Below are 19,658 nucleotides of genomic sequence, written 5' to 3'. Positions count from 1 at the left end.
TTGCAACTGCCAGCTCAGGTGGAAAAATGTTGCAGAGTAAAAGATGTATTCAATAAATAGAGAGGGACAGCATGGGGCCTGGGGAAAGTGCGCATGAGACGGAGGTTTGGAGAGTGGAATAATGGAAGAGAAGGTAGATGGGGCATGAGTGTACATTAAACAGTGGTGCTTGACGCCTGTGAGAGGAAGCATACTGCTGGGAATATAACTCTTAACTAGCATTGTCTCCTTTCAATTTAAAGGAGGAACCAGGGCTGTCATCTATATCATATTTTCTTTTTAAAGGAGGATATCACTGAATTTCAGCATTCAAATGTATTGTTCGTGTCCTGGGATATTTTAGCTGCCTCAGTGTGACCAAGTATTACTGTCCCTTAAAGCCACGCATGACCTAGTAAATGATAAACTTATAAAAAACATATAGTTCACAGAGTATCAGCCAAGACTTGGGAGCATGAAATATCAGTGATACAGCATTTTTGTTTATGAATACTGATTAAACAGCCTCAGGAATATTTGGATATGGATTTTTGGAGCCAGAAGTGCCCACATTTGGACAAGAGGGTTGAGCTGTGGAGAAGTGAAGAGTGGATCTATCTCACAAGCCCCTTTTACAATGCCTGGTCAAGGCAGGAATGTCCGGCCATTATTCTGCCTCACTGTTCTGTATAAAGGATTCAGGTGTGGAGAGGTGGTAACAGCGGTGAATCAATGTCTGTGTAAAAGGGACAGCCGGCCATAGAGGACGGATGTGACACTTTGATGATGTTTTATGTGTGCGACCCATGGCCAGGAGACTTAAAAGGGAGTTAGTAGCAGTTAGCAGCTAACTCAAATAACCAAAAATGTACACAAATTGGGGAGACAATGAGGTTCGGGAGCTTCTTACACTCCAAGCAGAGGACGAGATCAGCTGCCATATAACAGAGATGGCAAATGACTTTTATTGCCAGGTTATGCCATTGTTATTGTTTTAAAAGGTGCCCGAAGCATGTGTTATATGTCACACTAAAGGCTGACGCTGTTGTTACACATCACGCCTGTCATGTCTCTTTTGTTTCCAGAATGCCAGCATGCTCTCTTAAAACACATACTGGGGCAGCATTATGCTTTTTGTTGTTCGGTTCTGTATAAAAAGAAATAAAAAAGGCAAAGCTGGCCTGATGAAGGGTTCTTGTTGGGGCTCTTTTACAGAATCTCTGTGTAAAAGCGTTTAAGACTGTGATGATTCTTCACAGACAGCTGGTCACTGAATCTTACCGTCCCCTTAACAATTCATAAATTTATGCCTTAATAAAATTTAAATTGGTCATATATATATATATATATATATATATATATATATATATATATATATATAAACAGAAATTTGTCATAAATGTTAAAATTAGCTACAGAGAGCAAAACCATGTTTTGTACCAGGCTGTAAAAAATGTTTATTTATCCTGTAAAGTTGGGCATTTTAACATGGGAGTCACTTTTGGATCCAGTCTCAAGTGGCCAATCAAAGAACTGCAATTTTGGCACTTTGCGTGGGCTTCATTTTTCAGTCCTGAAGGTTACTGCTTGGGATAATATAAAGTGATTAAGAGTATGTAAAGACCTAGCTGGCAAGTACACAGAGAAGTCTGAAGAGTTAGCTACCAGTGATGGATGAACAGTTAAAAGACAGAAAAATGTAATGCATAAACTGAAATGCCTCGATTGAAGTACTGAATAATGTTGCAAAAGCTAAAAATAATGGATTTAAAATAGTTCGCTAAAAATAATGGATACATTTTTGAAATGTCCAGCTTCTGAAGCACCAAGTGGTAGCAGTATGAACTGTAGCAAAGCAAATTTATGTGTATTGTACCTTTCAATGAGGCAAATGCTTTACACGAGACAAAAAGAAATTAGGAAAAGGAAGAAGATAGGGATGGCAGTTTCTCTTCATTTTGATTTTGATGGGCCAACACCCATAAACAGGTAACTAACCACTTATTTTTTTAAGGAAAAAAAAGCTAAATGACATGGAATACAACATGCCTATTCTTTTAGTCCAGCATTTCTTCGACTCAATGAGTGCAATAACATGGACATGAAGAACCTGTTTATGAGACTTGTCCTGGTTATAATCATATTCAGGTTACTCATACTCTCTGTATACATCTCGGTCTCTTTCAGAGTACTCCATCGAGCATATCCGGGTTACTCATAAATGGAATACGGTGTTTGCATGCTCAAACACATAAATACAATACTCCAAAAACCTGATCATAAACGGGTTATTCGCGTCCATGTAAACGCACTCAGTGACCCTAAGTGCCCCATTTCAAAGTGCTATCCATTTAGCAGTGGTGACATTAAATGTTTTGAGGGTTTTATTGTTTTGGAAATGTCTTGCCTTTTTTAAAATTTTATGTTGGCTTTGCTGATAGATGTCCCTCTAGCTGAATCATAGCAGAAACATAGTTCCCACCGTCAACCCTTCGGTCTCCACTAGTTCTTTGGCCGCTCTGCACTGAACACCACCTGGGTCGGGTGGAAGCTAGCTAGTGGTGCCGCTCATTCTGTGATTACCACTGGTAATGCTGTCTCAGTAACGGGACATGTTGCTGCGAAAAACATTGTGGCCACTCTCTGGTCTCCCACAAGGTAGCCCCACTGAGTTAGCAATTTCATTCTGGGTTACAATACCCCTCTAGCATTGTAAGGTATGTTAGAACCACTAGCCGTGCTGACACTGCAAACGGTGCTACACCAATACCGAAGGAGCGGTGCCGCTAGCTAACATTAGCTCCCACCAGATCTGGGTGGTGCAAAGTGCAGTAAACTTAAGTATAGCAAAATTAACCTATAGACCAACATGCAGCCATGATCTCTGGCCAAAAATGTTCTCAGCAGTAAGCCAATTAGCGGTTAACCATGACATCCTTAATAGAAGATATACAAATATAAACTAAAATTAAACAAGTAGATTAAAAAAGTACATTGTGGTGAAAGTGCAGTGCAAGATATGAATAAATATAATAAAATAAATGTATTTATATTCAGTTATTAGTGTTAAATGACATCCACTTAAACTGTGATAAAATAAACTGAGATGTATAGGATGGGAGGTGTCAGTGAGGGGGTAGCTGAGCTCGTCTGATCTGTACATATACAGTTTATGATTTCCCGATATGAAAACGTGCATGCGCTTTCATGTCACACAATGAGGGTGATTACAAAGGATATTTGGGTCTTGATGAAAGATTTCCTGTAATGCCAATCCATCACGCTGATACGTACCTGCCAAAAGACAGAAGAGAAATGTGCCATTGTAGTCATGTGGTCGTCACAAGACTCGACGTGGCGCGGCTGGTGATGGGGCTATGAGTGACAGCTGGTCTCTTGATTGTCAGCTCAGAACTCCCATGACCTCCCATGAGTCTGTCTGTACGCCACACATACAGTAACGCGGTCCCCTACCAGTGGAAGATTTCACATAAAGGAGGAATGGTTCAGACGATATGTGGAGATGACAGCATGAATACTGAAGAAAATGACAATCATTTGAATCTTTTGTCCAAGTTTCAGTTGTATATAAAGAGGAATTCAAGCAGTGTCATGGAAAATACTTTTCAATGTAGTCTGATTGACAAAAATAGCATAAAGAGCGGTTTCAGAAATGGATGCTTTCGCCCAAATTATTATCCCCCGCAACAGTAGATGGACGCACATTTTCTCCAACCCCTCTAAATTTGAATAACATAAACAGCTGGCCCTCTGCGCTTTAAAAAGCAAACCAGTCAGGACGCTCCAGAGCTGAGATCCCACAATGTCCTGGTGGCATGTCTTTGTGTCACCGAAGCACATTCATTACACCTCCTTCTGTCTATTCCAGACAAGGCATCAATTTGAAGATGTGAGGTATCACAGTGCAGGAAATGTCACATTTTTCCTGACAACGGTGCCAATGTTTCTCTTTCCAAGGCCCGGATAAAAGGAGTGGCCTCGGCATGCATCTCTGCCATCTTTCCATTCCCCACGGAGATATTTGAGTGCGAGATGAGTCTTCCCTCCATGCTGTGTACACAGAGAGAAAAGAGAATTGGTGCCGGCGCATACATACTTCTGGAAGAATAGCAAGTTTTTCCTCACCAATGGAAACGGGGCGAAAGTATTCAATTTGCAACATCTGCTTCACTTCAATAATTCATCGCATTTGAATGTTTTATAAGTAAACTGTGTTATGTTGAGGAGGAAGGATGTGGCGTTGTGGGAGCTGTTGTGGCTTTGTCTTTCATAAACAAGGCTGATGATGTATTTGTCCGCACTGTTAACCCTTTCTGGTTTGACCTCTGACCCCTTTCAGGTCGATATTTTGACAAAACATATTCAAAATGTTATGTTTAACTTGTTAGCGGCGGATGATTTAGCTTTAGATGCTGAGTATTGCGCTATATAGTTTAGAACTGAATGATTTTAGCTTTGATGAAACTGAATTATGACGATTCCTTTGCACATTATAGTTGTTGTCATTACCGCCTGAAGACAATAGCCTAATAGGATCAAAGATGAGGCAACAGTGATTTCAGCCATGCAGCCCAGCTTTATTAACATCCCTTTATCTCTGATATCATCAAAAGGCTATCATCAACTAAAAGTTAACAGCACAAACCCTGAGCTCCTCTATCTCCTGAATGCGACGCACCATCATTTGCTGTGTTTTTTCTGCCCCCGTGACTGATTATCATTACCTTTTCTTGCAAATACCATGCTCATTACGTTAGTGTACAGCCAAAACATTAGTAGAGGGAGCCTATCTCTCTCCCATGAAGGGAGAGGGGAGGAGAAGAGCTATGGAGGCAGATTTTCCCCTAGCCTCAGCAGCCAGCCCTGGCGCGCTTGGCTATTAACCACAATGAACATGGGCTTTGTTATTAACATCTGTTCATCAGGGATCGGGCCCAGGCCTAATCACCCCTCACACCTTCTGTTTCTGCACAAGAAGAGAGGCAATCAAGGGCATCATTTGGCAGCTGGCTGGAACTACTAATGCTTTTCTCCTGCTCTGCTCTGTCCCCCCTCTCCCTCCCTTCATCGCCTTTTCTCTCCTCACTGCCATCATTTTTTCCTCTCTTTTCTCCCCTTATCCTCAAAAAATGTCTCTCCCACCCTCTTATGGGATTATGTTATTTGAGAAGAAAACACACACATACAGACAGGCTCGCACAGAAAAACACGGACGCGCGCACACACACACACACACACACACACACACACACACACATACAAACGGACACAGAGGCAGAGAGAGAACCTTTGATAGCAGTCAGATGATAGATTTACTGATGGCCGTAACAGTCCGGCGCCATGGGTGGTTCACATGAACTCAACCTCATCTCAGTCTCTCTCTCGTCTGTTCCTCCCACTGTATCGTGGGCAGATGTTCACAGGTTCATATCAGCCCCCCAAAACAACGTTCAGACAGGGTGTGAGAGAAAGAGACAGACACAGGAAGAGATAGAGAGAAAGATGTGAGATCCGACAATGGCAAGAAAGCAAGAGATAATAGCGAGATCGACAGATTACCAGTGGGAGATACTATATGTCAATAAAAAAAAAATCACTGCTGCAGATTCATTCCCAGAGCTAAAGGAATAGGTTTTTTTTTTTAAGATAAAATATGTGACACTCATACATTTAGGGCAGCAAACTACCGAGTTACTTCTTTTTAAAACTGCAGCTTCTTTCATGATTTTTATTTTTTCCAGGACGTTTCTGGCTCCGTGCATGTTTGTCTGTGTCAGAGCTGTTGCGGCCATATGATATGTATTTTTCTGCTGCGACTCATGCCAGAGATTGCAACATTTGTTGTCGTCGGATTAATCCCTTTGTCAGCTCCGGCCTCTTGAACACATTGTGTCTCCTTCTGTTACCCACAGGAAGGAAGGACTGGGGCATCTGTGTTTGGGTTGGCTATGTCTAAATCAGCACTCCTTGTCCTGTCGCAGTAAGGCTACACACACACATACATAAGCGCACACACACTCCTTCTCTCTCTCTCTGAATGTCTGTTTCTAACTGAGAACAACATGTCCTCTTCTGTCTCAGTAGAGGGGCTTCACAACACAAAGCCCTTTCATGTGTGGATGTGGGTCTGTGATGGCTGTCACATTCTGGCTAAGTTCTCCAGGGCTGTCAGCTTGATATGATGTTTACCAGGATGCTGCTGTCAATCAAAAAAAAAGTTGCTATTACTGATATTGCTTTGCAATATTTCTTTGCTGTTCAAGGGTCGGTCCACCCAATACACAAAATAAATAACTAAATAAAGTTTTAGAGGTGGGTATCTCAAGACCTGGGCAGACAAAACAATAATTGAATAATTGTGCATGGCTACATATTACTACATTTTAAAATTCTTAAATCATCATTCACACTTTATATTCACCTTTTCTTGGTTGGTTTTTGAGTCAAATCAACTTAAATTGTCTAGTTTCTACATTCAGAGTTATTTTAGATCTTCTAATCTTGAGTTTAAGTCTTGTAACATGAAAGTGAGAAATTGATTTGTTTGGTTTTCAACAACATAATTATCTTATTAGCACACTAGTATGCACAATATTTGCCTTTAAAGGGACAGTTCACCCCTAAATCAGAAGTACATATTTTCCCTCTTACTTGTAGTGCCACTTATCAATCTAGATTGTTTTGGTGCGAGTTGCCGAATGTTGGAGATATCGGCCGTAGAGATGTCTGCCTTCTCTCCAATATAATGGAACTAGATGGCACTCAGCTTGTGGTGCTCAAAGTGCCAAAAAAACACATTAAAAACTCAACAGCAACGTCTCTTTCCAGAAATCATGACCCAGTTACTCAAGATAATCCACAGACCTTGTTGTGAGCAGTTTCATGTAGGAACTATTTTCCTTCTACCAAACTACACCTGCCAACTGTATCACTGCGCAGAAGGCAGCAGCATCTACTGCTAGCTGACCTAGCATCACTTAGTTTGCTAACGTTCCAGCTCAGCTGAGGAGGACGCCATTAATGTTTACATCTCGCATTGTCATGAGCCCTTTTGCAGTAGACGCACACTACCTACTGTGCAGTGATACAGTTGGCGGGTGTAGTTTGGTAGAAAGAAAACAGTTCATGAAACTGCTCACAACAAGATCTGTGGATTATTTTGTGCAACCGGGTGATGATTTCTGCAAAGAGACATTGCTTATGAGATTTTCAAATTTAGAAATTGGTGCTTTGAGCACCAAAAGTCGTGCGCCATCATGTTCCATTATATTCGAGAAAAGGCAGACATCTCTACAGCTGATATCTCCAACTCACATCAAAACAGTAAAGACTGATAAACAGCACTACAGGTAAGAGGAAAATATGTATTTTTGATTTTGGGGGGAACTGTCCCTTTAACATTATCCAGGAAGCCTTTTATATTTGAGGAAAGCAACAAAATGGAGGCTTGTTATGTGTCTTTTTATGTTTGTCAGATGTAGACGTATGGCCTATCCGCCCAAAACTGTTACACTAAAAATATAAAAGAACAATATTTCCTTGTCTTTTGCATATGTCATTACCTTGTGAAAGTGCAGACTGTTTACCATGGCCATGCATTTTTCTAACACAATAATATGCAGCAACCAGCAATTTTAATACTGCTTTTACAGGGTAGTCAGTTAGTAAGCAGGAAAATGAGAAAGAGACAGCCTATTCTATCAACAAAACCTGGCGACTACTCCATCTTGACCACTGACTGTATGTTTAGAGTTTTGAGTGTGTTATGCTAGTAGCAGCTAATGTAGCATTAAGCCACTACAGCTTCAAGTAGAGATGAGTAGTGGGCTGCAGAGGTCTGGTAACGTCACTTCTTTCTAACTCTGAACCCCAAGATTTATTTTTTATTTTCAACCACAATCGACTGAAGTGACATCGCTTGAAGAAATTTATCAGACTTTGTGCTGCTCCCTTTGGAGCAAAAAAGTTTTATATCAGAGCAACTAATTAACAAATTGATCAAACTATTCGGTAACTGTTTGGTGAAGTGATTTAAATTAAAACTTGTACACTTGTTTTTTTAAAGTCAAACAATGAAATGTTTGGTAAAAATATTTGTTAAATACAATGCAGTTGTTGAATCTCAACTAAAGCAGGATTCATATTTGTCCATCAGCTCTATGCAGAGCCTACGCCGTAGCCTACGCATGCCACATAAGCTGTTATGAGCATTTATACTTGGGCAGTACACACATTAAACATGGCTTAATAGAAACAATTTTAAATACAAGTACATAAATCAGCTTCACTATAACTTGCAGCATTCACAGACAAAGCACTTGTCACTACCTGGACACATTTTCCCCACAAATACAACATGCTAATGTCTTCAGCACAAGCCTTTGGCATTTTACATTGTATAAATTAGCCTAGCAGCTAGCAGTCTTTTCTACTCGTATGAAACCAGGGACAACAGCAACATTTAACAAAGATAACATCACAAAGTTCGGTTCCATTACAACTCACAAGGTTCACTGACAAATCAACTGCCTTACACTAAACACGTCTTCCAAACAAATATAACATGCTAACGTTATTAGCACAAACCTATGGCATTTAACATTGTATAAATTAGCCTAGAAAAAAAGCAGAGATTTCCTCTACTCATATCAAGCCAGGATAAATCACACACAAGACTTAAAATGCATTTTTGTGGAGGCTTTATTGTCTTCATAATTTATTGTTTCTTATCTGTAAAACAAAAGTAAATAAAAGCTTTGTTTTCACTGAGGGAAATGGTTTCAGCTTATAAATATAGACAGGAGGTCTGTGTCTGCGTCACCGCTATGTATAGTTTCATTTCTGAGGACGTGCACGTCAGGCTACGATGTAGGTATCATGATACAAATGTATCATCTGTATCATGAAACAAATACTGTATAAACTAGGTGGACCATCCAAATAAATTGTTAACATTTTTAATAAATTAGTTAAACTTCATACTATGTTGTGCCATAAGGTTTGTTTTTTTTTTGCATATGACATGATATGTACATACTTAATTTCAGTATATTTTTTAATCCTTCCCACATGTAGTTGCTGCTCTTTTGGTGAGACAGATCATCATCCATCTATAATCAAAATGCAATGCATCCATATGAGTTAGCGTGTTAATTCAGTCTGTCTCTGTATCAGTTTGCCCTCCTGTTTCACAGACCTAAGTGTCTTCAGATATTTACACTCAGATCTGGCTAAAACACGCTTTCCTCCGACATACACATAAACACAATACGATCCCCTGCACCCCCCACCATGTGTACTACTGCTAAGTGTGAGCAGGATTTGTCTAATTAGCCTGTTTGCAGGCTTGGAGCATCACTTTTAATGAGGTATCAGGTCCTCAAGGTCATTTCCGTTTTTCCAGCTTGTGTGTACGTCTTTGTGTGCGCGCGAGTGTGTGTTTTCTCTTCCCCTCTGTTTGTTTGTGTTCTCTTTTTTAATTGAAAAATGTTGACTCAGGTTGTCTCCATCTGTTAAGTGAGGAGCAGCATGACCGCAAATAATTATGACCTTTGCAGTCTGTCTTCTCCCAGAATGCCATTCTGTCATGGAGAGCACTGCTTGTGAAGGGGGGGAAAGTGTAGTTGCACTTTTTTTTATGAATACAAATATATTACCTGAGGATACTTGCTACTGTGCGATCATTTACAGAATTGACTCTGAATGTCTAAAGACTCATTTCTTTTCTTTCCATTGCTACACTACCATGTTTGTCTGTAATTCATATTTGCTTCCTCCCTTCACTCTGTTTTTCCATTTCTAGCCGCAGGGGTCAAAGATAACGCACTTGGTTGACGTTAGTCAACAATAGCTTTTTGGTCATGGCTCACAACGTCCACACTTTACCTCTACAGACAAGGGTCGTCAATTTTATTGTTTAAAAGTCATTCTGCCTAACATTTATTGACTCCATTTTCTTTCATTTCTTGACCTAACTACCCGTTCAGTTCTCGTCTCCTTCTCACTCGATAGCTTCAGTGCATATGTATTCACCACGCAAGACCTCTCTCATTTCCAGTGTTCCCTCCATTGTTGTCTCATTCTTCACGGACACTTCTATTTCTGTAATGGTGCATGGTCAACCATTATCTCTCTATCACACATTTGTCTGTCTGAGGCATATGCCCATATACAGATGGAGCTTTTCACCTTGGTGTCACCTAGACGTGCCTTGTCCACAGCATTTTTACCTGCCTGAAACCTCAAACCAAGCCTTGGCTTACAGAGCTAACACAGCTAGCCAAGCCAAGCCGCCACCCACATAAATACCTGTGATTCAATGGGAGGAAGCGTGCCCACAGTGGAAATGATAACAGTGGAACTGGTCGAGGCCTATATAGCCAGGGGAGTGCTAGTGTCCCTCCTCTGTCAAAGTAAAAACAGTGAGGTGCTAAACACCTTCCATCCCAGCAGTGGCGGGGGGCTCACAATGCCATTAGAAAAAGTGTGGAGAAACACTTGGAGTGTCAATTCCTCAGGCTGGTTATACTGCAAGTCTCTGTGTGTCCAGGGATGCTATCGTCATGCCAGTAGGACACAGAGACAGGGGGTGGGTGCTCTAGGAATTATATATTGAGGATCAAGGAGAGATAGGGGGTAGAGGTGGGGGGATGTGAGGGATGTACTGTGCTACTGTATATGTGGTCTGACCCCAGGATGGCTATTTAAGTACTTACCGCCAGGCGCATTGTAGTGAAGAGCCCACCAACACAAACAGGAGAGGCTGGGACATGGTGCTAATGACTGTGCATGCATTAACATACACATAGACACGTGTGCGCCCAATGACAGAACAATACACTACAGCAGATACACACATGCACAGTTGCACATGAGAGCAAAGAAAAGTAGACCGGGCCTTGATGGGTTAAATGGCCTTGTCCCCCCTGTGTTGAGGGGGAATGTGCTCCTGTGCTGTGAGCGATCGCTTCCTCTCTCTGGGGCTCCAGCATGGGGCCAGACTGGTGGCTGTTAGCTGGAGATGGATGACTTCTCATCCTGCCTCTTCCGACAAGTAGAGTGCACGGGCAGAAAACAACACAGAAAACCTGAACATGCAGCTAGGAGTAGCACCTATTTATACAGTGGACAGCACGCTCTGCTGCGGGATTCTTCTGAACAAAAAACACAAACAAAATGAAAAACGATAAGTAAATCACATGATGAATCAGCTTTAAGATTAATATATTGTTTCAATGAAGATAACATATTCAGCTCATCACAAGGGGGACAATCAGGGTTGTTTATATTTTCATGTTTTAATAAGGTTTATGTAATTTAACACTGTGGCATCAGTGTGTATGTATTGTGACAAGGTAAATTATGAGGAAATGAAGTTGGGGAAACTATTTATAGATAAAATGACCAAATGATAATGTTTGTTTTAGCTAAGTCAGTTGATCAAATACCTGATAAGTTCATCACATTAATGCAAAAATCCAATAAATCCAGTATTGCCTGATTATTGATTTGCAGCAATGCAAGCAATGGACTAATACACCCTCAGGCTGTCACCTTTTATCCAAAATTCAAACTGCCATTGACATGAGAGAACTATTTGATCTATAATTATCTGTTTCAAGCTCAAAATCCTGAGTGTACAATATAAGCACCGTGGGCCTTGTAGCCCAGAGGTATTATAGCTTTCTGAAGCAAAACTGAGAAAACTATCAAGTCATACCGAAAGCATGACATGAAATCATATGTGAAAGCATTTTGTATTTTATACCATAGGTGGAAAAACACTGGATAAACTTAAAGATCTTTGCTGACTTTAAAATGTGCAGCAGCCTCTCAGGAGTGTTAGCCTGTTGGTAGTGAGCTCGCAACATATATTCCACAACAAAGTTTCAGATCAGGTTATGTGGTTCATGTTCAAGATATATCCAGTGTATTAAATGTTAGTTTAAGTTTTTTTAACTTGTTTTTTTAAGGGACAGTCCTAATGTCCTAAGTAATAATAACTAAGTGATAGCTTCCTCGGTGTAAACCTGCAAAAACCCTATACAGTTAACAGATGTCGTGTGTCAGGGCTCCAGACTGCGATGATTTTTTGTGAGTGTGAGAGTTAAAATTTACTGTACAATTCTTCTCAGGTTTATCACACACATATATATATACTGGCAGAATTACATATATTCATACTTTGTATAATTCATATGTACACTTATTTATATACAAAAAAATTGCAGGACAAGTTGATGAAATTGATATCTATTTTTTGTAAGGTAAAGACAACTGGTAATATATACGTATATATATTGTATATTTTGACTGGTTTATACTTGTAAGTCACAGATAATTGGTAATTTATGTTATATACTAAGTCAGGTTTTGTAAGATAGATATTTGGTAATTAATACTATATACACATGCATGGGTTATTTTTGTGTGACAAAGTTAAAATGTAGTAACAATGGTATATTTAGAGAAGTCTAAGGTATAGGTTTATCTATATAAGGAAGCTGTTTCATTTAACTCAATGACTTATGGAGAAGAGGCTGGATTAAATAGGATTATACTACCTCTTCTTTTCCAATGTGTAAATCAAAGTAACACTGACAACTGCTTTTACTATTTGTAAATCTTACTTTCTTTCTGTCTGTCTGCTTGTTTGTATGTTTGTCTTTTTTTTTTTTACATGTTTGAAATAAATATGAAATATCAATATAAATATCAGTTAAGTGTATGAAGTATACACTGCTGACTGAAGTCTACAGTGACGACAGGTCTAGTGAGGGCTGAATGAGCATGGGCAGTTATCTACATCTGGTCTATGAAATTAAAGTAAATGAATGAAATCTGTATCGTTACTGTGCTGCATTTTTATAAAAAATAATAAGAACTGATAAACTCGTCACCTCTCTTGCCTGTGGACACGCACAGTCTCACTCCCTCTTCCTCTCCTCTGAGTTCTTGTACTTATACAACTTAAGTTACATCCAGTAACTATTCACTGGAATTGCTTTGCTAGGCAACAGATTGGGTCCATGTTTACTTCCTGTCAGCTGATGTCACTCAAACTGCAAAACATTCCCACAGGAAATACAGAAGGAACCATTCAGAATGATTATATTGTCAAGTTTGAAACAGTCTAAAGAGGATTGTGATGCTTTGTGCAAACTTCTATAATATTCAACTCACAGCTCCACTCACTGATTGGAGCAGCAGCTTCAGTCTCTTGGCCCGTCTGTGGCACGGCAGCCTTCAGTGTTGATAAGCTGTTATTTATATGTATAACTAATCAGATAGTGCTGTGGGCAGGACATTAAGTGAAACTACAGAGTGATGACTACCAACAACCAGAGACAGAGACAGGCAGTTGCAGAGCCAATGGCCATAAAAAATAAAAACAACACATAAATAATGTAAATAACTGTAACTGCTTAAGGGCAGTAAAATTTACTTTATACTGACTCCACTAACACATATAAAACAGCACATGGATTAAGATGACCTTTCAAAATCAAAAAATATTTCCAGACTGCTGATTTATTCCCGATATTTAGATCCAGATCAATGTATCGCTACATTCCTTGGCAGCACCAGTAGGAAAGTTAGTCTGGAGCCGTACGGTATATGTGCAGCCCATACTCACTCGAAAAACTGGCAAGAACCTTATAATGAACCATATTTCACGTATATTCATTCATTGTTAGGTGGCGACCTCTCATTGCCATAGTTATGATGGGAGCAGAGGATTAAGTCGGGTGATGTAGTGTAAACAGTGGCAAAGTCCACATATGGACGAGGTTGAGGTGGAGGACGGGTCAAACAAACACAGGACTTTCACCCAGGAAACTACTGTCTGTGTCGCGTATGACACCAAATGTCAACATAACAAATATACTTATTCTAAGCCAAACTATGATCTTCTTTCTAAACCGGCCCACGTAGTTGTGGTGCGTTACTGCGACCATTTCACAACGTTAAACATGTTTTTAAAAGTGTAATCGCTAGTACATGCTCCTGTTGCTGCTGCTCTCCAATGGTCATATATTTGATTTGGGGAGTCACTGGCAAACAGCCTAGTCTGTCATTTAGGTATGACAATGTGTTGCGCATGTATTAAGTTGACTGTACAGAGCCCCGTTTCCTAAATTACAGTTAAAGTTAAAAAAAAAATCAGTTTAAAAGAAGAAAAACCTTCTGCTCAGCCCATGTGTGTGACCACATGAGTTACTGCACCTCATCTTCACTTTACATGGTCCAAGAATGGAGGTCACCCTCAAAGCCCAGTACAAAGAGCGAACTGATCCTGTGGTGTTGACTTTAACATAATGTCCCACCTCCCCTCCGCAGTGTTCAGAGAGGCCTGAACAATGTATCTAAAGTGAAGTTCTCTCAGCAGGTGGAGGTTCAAACGGGTCCCAGACCAGAGGCACCTCGGGAGGGATCGGATGGCTGCTGCCTTCAGGCCTGGCCAAAGTTTGACCCGCACTAAAAAACAGGCCTGTTCCAGACCATTGCTGCTCTCCCCCTGCTAAAACAACACCAGGGAAAGTGTGCGTCAATATAGGTATGGGTTCGGGTGTAAATGGTGTGTGTGTGTGTGCGGGTCTATGAGTGGTGAAAGAAGGGCATGTAAAGGTGTATTTGCACCTGAAAACACTGACCCAAACTTGCGTAAACACACAAATGACCACCTCATGGGTTTCCCTGCTTTGAAGTCATGTGACGTGCAGCTGAATGTGTCAGTGCACAAACATATGACCCGTGTGTGTGAAGCATTCTCCATGTGAGGTCAAATGTGTTACAGATCTATATTAAAGCATAAGTTAAAGGGGTTTTTTTTACACTTGGTACTCTTAAAGTTTATCATACTGAGATTGTTTCAAAAGTTATCCAAAGTTTGTGCTTGAGTTTAGATAAGCAGGCATATCTTTTCTTCCATATATTAGCCTTTACATATGATTACACTTAGGCTAAACAAAAGGTATCTATAAACACTGCAAATAGGTCAGACATGTGAGAGGGCTGGGGCTACCGAACATCATAGCAGCCGTTGATGGCCACCAACTGCTAGGCCCCGCCCTTTGGTCAGTGACTGATGGGCCAAACTTGACCTTCTCTCCGAGCTGCGAGGGGTACGGAGCTGGGGGATTGAAAACATCCACTCGGAGTGATGGCTGTTTCAGGGGCCGGAGACATGAGAAACATGGCCTGCCAGTCACACACTCTCTGTGCTATCAAAAAGAGCCAGCAGTGGCATGCCAGACATGTCACCCATGCGCCAGGCAGACTTCGCAGGCCAAGCTGAGCCAGCAGGACACCACTGGTCAACTAACTTAGAAAGAGAGATAGAGGGAGGTTATATTTACATAGAGGCAGTAGCACTGCGAGGGTTGTAAAAGTCTGACTCACTGTTTCTTGCAATACTACGTACGTATGGACTGTAGCTGAGCACGCTGCAGAAACTGAGACTCCTCTACTGTGCTTTTTCTGCTGCTTGGATTTTATCCAAGATTCAGCAAGACATCTGCTCCATTGAAAGGAATGCCATAGCCTGGTGACTGACAAAAGAAAAGTATCTACACGCATGCATGCACATAGACACACAGTATACACACACTGTATGTCTGTAGATACAGCAATGGTCCTTAGATCATATAATCAGCACTAGGAATGTCAACATTTGACCATAATTAAATGTTTTTGACCGGTCACACGTCGGTCTATAGGTTAATTTGCACCCGCTGCCATCAGTGTTACACCAACAGCGCCATATTGGAACTTCTAGGAGGGGACTACAACAACCTGGCGCATCTCAGCTACTTGCCTGTTACACTCCTGTTAGCCACAGACAGACACAGTTGGAAACTCTGACCTCTGATTCGTAGATAAGTCCGAAAAAAAAAAACCTCAACAAAGGCATCATGGACAGCAAGCCGGGATGGCTTACAATACCAGTAACTGTTTTCAACACGGAAAAAATTATAAATAATCATAGAAGACATTTGGTGTCAGATTTATGAGTATGAGTTATTAGTTAACTTAGTTAGTTCTATAAAGTCTCCAAAAGACACAGTAGGTCAGGGCTGGATTACAAAGCATCTGACAGAGTTGGGATCCATTCGAAGCCCTTGTTAAAACAGTATGACTGTTAGCGTTGTTTATGACATCATCAACCCCAAACTTAACTTACAGTTTCCAGTATGTCGGATGTGTCAGATGTTTCTCCCTGTTCAACGCTTGGTAGTGAGACAGACTCGCACATGCAGCATGCAGTTTATTTTCAGACATTAACAACACATTTATTTTTCATTTGCCTGACCAGACAACTGTATGTAGCATTAAACTTGCCAGGGCATAGAGTTTACTTGATGGGGGCGAGTGTCAATGTTGAGCCCTGGCGTCTCTTGTATTTCACGTCATTGCATGCTTTTTAAACAAAATTAACCAGTTAGTTATTGGTTAATGGGTGCTGCAGCTATCGCAAAAAATCCAAACTGACATCCTTAATTAGCACAGTATGCTATATGACTAAATAAGAGAGGACTTGCAGTATATGCTAAAATGTTTTTCATTGGATCATTGAGCTGTCTAGAAAGCAACAAAGGATTATAAGAAGCAAATAAACTTAACGTAGCTCACAAATGAGATCAGTGGCCCTGACTGTTAATAATGACACACAGATATACACAAAACCCTTACACATAAACAAACAAATCAAACTAAAAATGCTGTTCCTAACACATGGATTTCTATTGAGGATCTAGTGTACACAGTATTCTGTACTTTTAGGAAATTCATGGAAAAAAGAAAGGCAGAGGGAAAAGGGGAGATAACAGTGAAAGTGCCTTTGATTGTAATTGACAAAAAGCCCATTTTGGGACATGGGGGTGGGTTATATGTGGGTCTGATGTTTGATTTGCCGTTGATTTGCAGAGTCCCGCAATTTAAATCAGCAACATGAGCCCTAAAAGGCACCTAGAGGTGATTTTGCTTTTTCCTTTTTTTGGGGCCATGAGTCCGAGACAGAACAAACAGATCTAAAAATATTTTTTTCCCTCTGGAATTATAACTTTCTACTCAGTTATAACGATTTATGTGAGGGAAAGCAAGTGATCCAATGCAGATCACAGGGAGTTATGCAGTCTAATCCCACCCCAACAGACTCCCTCTGCTACCCCAGAAAGTCATTTTGGCTTCTCTCTGTTTTCAGGCGATAATGAGGAGCTCAGTTGATCAAACTGTGGGCCGTGGTTGGTGGTGACCTCGCAGGAAAAGTGACATGTGAAAGTGTCACAGAGCTGCAGAGACATTTCTCTTGCTGCAGAAGCAGCTATGACAGAGCGAGCTGTGCAGCCCCGCTGAATGAAAGGAGCTATATGTGACTTGGGGATTGGGTTGAGTTAGCCACATATAATGTTAAAGGGGACATCTCCTGATAGTCATGCTTGAGAAACGGCATGAGAAAATGATGTGCACCCAGGTGGTCAAATGCTCTTTTTGTCTCTCAGCAGACAACCAGTGCTGCTTTTATTGCTGTTCATCACTTTAAAGGAGGACCCATGGCGGGTGTTTACGGTTCCTCGCTTCCTCTCCGTTCTGCATGCTTCCATGCTCCCCTCGCCAAACGAGCAGGGGCTTTTGTTGTAGGAGGGGAAGTGAAAACTTGTAAGGGCTTATAGTATATGGCGTGAATATGTGGTGTGCGAGTAATAAACCATGCATCTATTCATGTCAAGCTACTCGGAGTCCGGAGGATTCTGCACGCTTCTCATGAGGACCCCATATGGGCATCCGATTTAATTTAAACAATGACAAAAAAAAGAACACTCACAATTTATTTTACACCACATTATATGTATACAATAGTGGTCCTATTGGGGACACAGGCTGGAACATATTGTTGCCAGTCATTAGGCCCAGATTAATACTTGCTAAGATATACATAAAAGCCAACAGAATGATATTGCTCTGAGTTGGCATCCATAAATTGTGGAGATATAGTGTCGCCAGATAGAAGGCATATGGCCATGGTAGGACACTGCTCCTTGTAATTGAGCGGCAGAGCAAGCAGTCCATAAAGATGCCAAGACATAGTTAAATATTTATGTAGATGAATGGAGTAATAAATAAATGGTTAAATGAATAATGGCTCGACTAACGTGATCGCAATAGATAAGTCATGTTTTATTCAGGACCTCTAACCCGTTCAGAGAGGAAAGAGGACGTTATTCTAATGAGTCGTTTGTTTAAATTCCCTCTGAGTACAAGTGAAGACATGGTATTGTGACAAAAGTTTATTAATCTAATGCCCTTAATAAAGTTATACTGTGCAAAGTTGCCTTGGGTGATTTCAGGTATTATGTCTCTGGTTTAAATCACATGTAGTTTCCTTTAAAAAAAAAAAAAAAATCCACAGCTAAATGGTTATGTTGTAAAAATCTAAGTTAATCAGCTCCCAGCTTCATATTGTAATATTAGTATTCTTCCATCTAACTAAAACCATTTCCTCCCTTTATGGACAGATGAAAGTCGTCCTGTGCTTTTCTTCTGTGGGGATATTGTATGTCTCTGGACTCCCCACTGAGCTTGACCAGATTGCTGTTTAGGCATGCCCTCTACAGGCCAAACGTGGAACTGAGAGTCCACTGTCCTCTGAGATCATCTTTTCACAAATGACTGTGAAGGGATGTGAGGAGACATTATTAATCAAATGGAAACATTTAGTTATCCAGTCGTGAAACTGACAAACAATTACTACAATTCAAATTGTGTTTTGTTTTGAGACGCATTCACCAAAGTCAAAATCTCAAAAAGTGTTGTTGCTGCATGACGCTAACTCAGAACCTTTGAGATACTTTTCCCGAGTGGACGCGAGGGAAAAACTGTCAGCAGCAGAGACACAGAGTCCCACTGTGAAGTCCGGACCACAGCAGACATGAAGCTGTCCACAGCATGCCATCAGGATTTCACTCTTTGTCCTTCAGATTCTTCCCTCCTCCACACACGCATGAAAAAAAAAATCATTGTACAATCTCACAGTCACAAATACAGTTTATCATAATCTATCTGTCTCATATCAAAAAAAAACCCCAGAGAGCTCCGAGTCATGGAAAGGGAAAGATTTTATCTTATCTTTCTAAGATAAAGAACATTTGATGTAAATATATTCATCAAGATTCTGTAATTAATAATTTCCACTTAATTAAAGTTATTTGTCATTTTGCTGGTGACCCTCAATCTCCAGGGGTGCCTAGGCATCCTGCATTTTAAGACCCCACTTTAACTATTTCACTGTATTTAACAATATTTGTACAGATGCAGACAAGCCACTATATTTATGAATTTGCAAAGAGGCAGCTATTACTTTCAAAACTCACGAGTAAACCTCATTTAGAAGTTAAGTGGCCAAACAAGAAGAAAAGGTTGAAACTCAGCACGGTTTCATGATTCGTCTGTAAAACCTGCATGATATTTTGGTGGAGGAAATAATTTTTTGTGGGGCATTGTTGTTTGTGTTCTTGTGCTTGTTTGCCTGTGTGTTCATGAGTGTGTGTATTTGTCGGTGTATGGCTGAGTGTGTATTTGTCTAGCCTTTGAAGGCTCTGCCTTCCCCTGTGTGTCTTTATTGTGGGGCAGCTGAGGCCCTGCCTGTAGCTCTGTCCAGC

At 40.6% G+C, this 19,658-nt stretch overlaps 1 protein-coding gene across 8 annotated transcripts in view; it reads left to right on the top strand.

The window, feature by feature from the left end:
• Positions 1 to 19,658, top strand: part of LOC117264408 (phospholipid scramblase 1) — a 222,704-nt gene that overhangs the window by 151,343 nt on the left and 51,703 nt on the right. For 3 of the 8 annotated variants that reach the window (XM_078162434.1, XM_078162428.1, XM_078162432.1), the window contains exon 3: positions 5,913 to 5,980. The exons of 2 other annotated variants lie outside the window; for them this stretch is intronic. The gene's annotated coding sequence lies outside the window, so the exon portion shown is untranslated. Of the gene's footprint in view, positions 1 to 5,912; positions 5,981 to 14,386; positions 14,558 to 19,658 lie in introns of all 8 variants that reach the window. 3 more of the 8 variants (XM_078162430.1, XM_078162427.1, XM_078162429.1) reach the window with 2 other exon arrangements.

Source organism: Epinephelus lanceolatus, chromosome 20 (genome assembly GCF_041903045.1).
Source record: "Epinephelus lanceolatus isolate andai-2023 chromosome 20, ASM4190304v1, whole genome shotgun sequence".
NCBI lineage: Eukaryota > Metazoa > Chordata > Actinopteri > Perciformes > Serranidae > Epinephelus > Epinephelus lanceolatus.
Note: the sequence above shows the minus strand (reverse complement) of the source record. Positions and strands in the feature narration are given on the sequence as shown.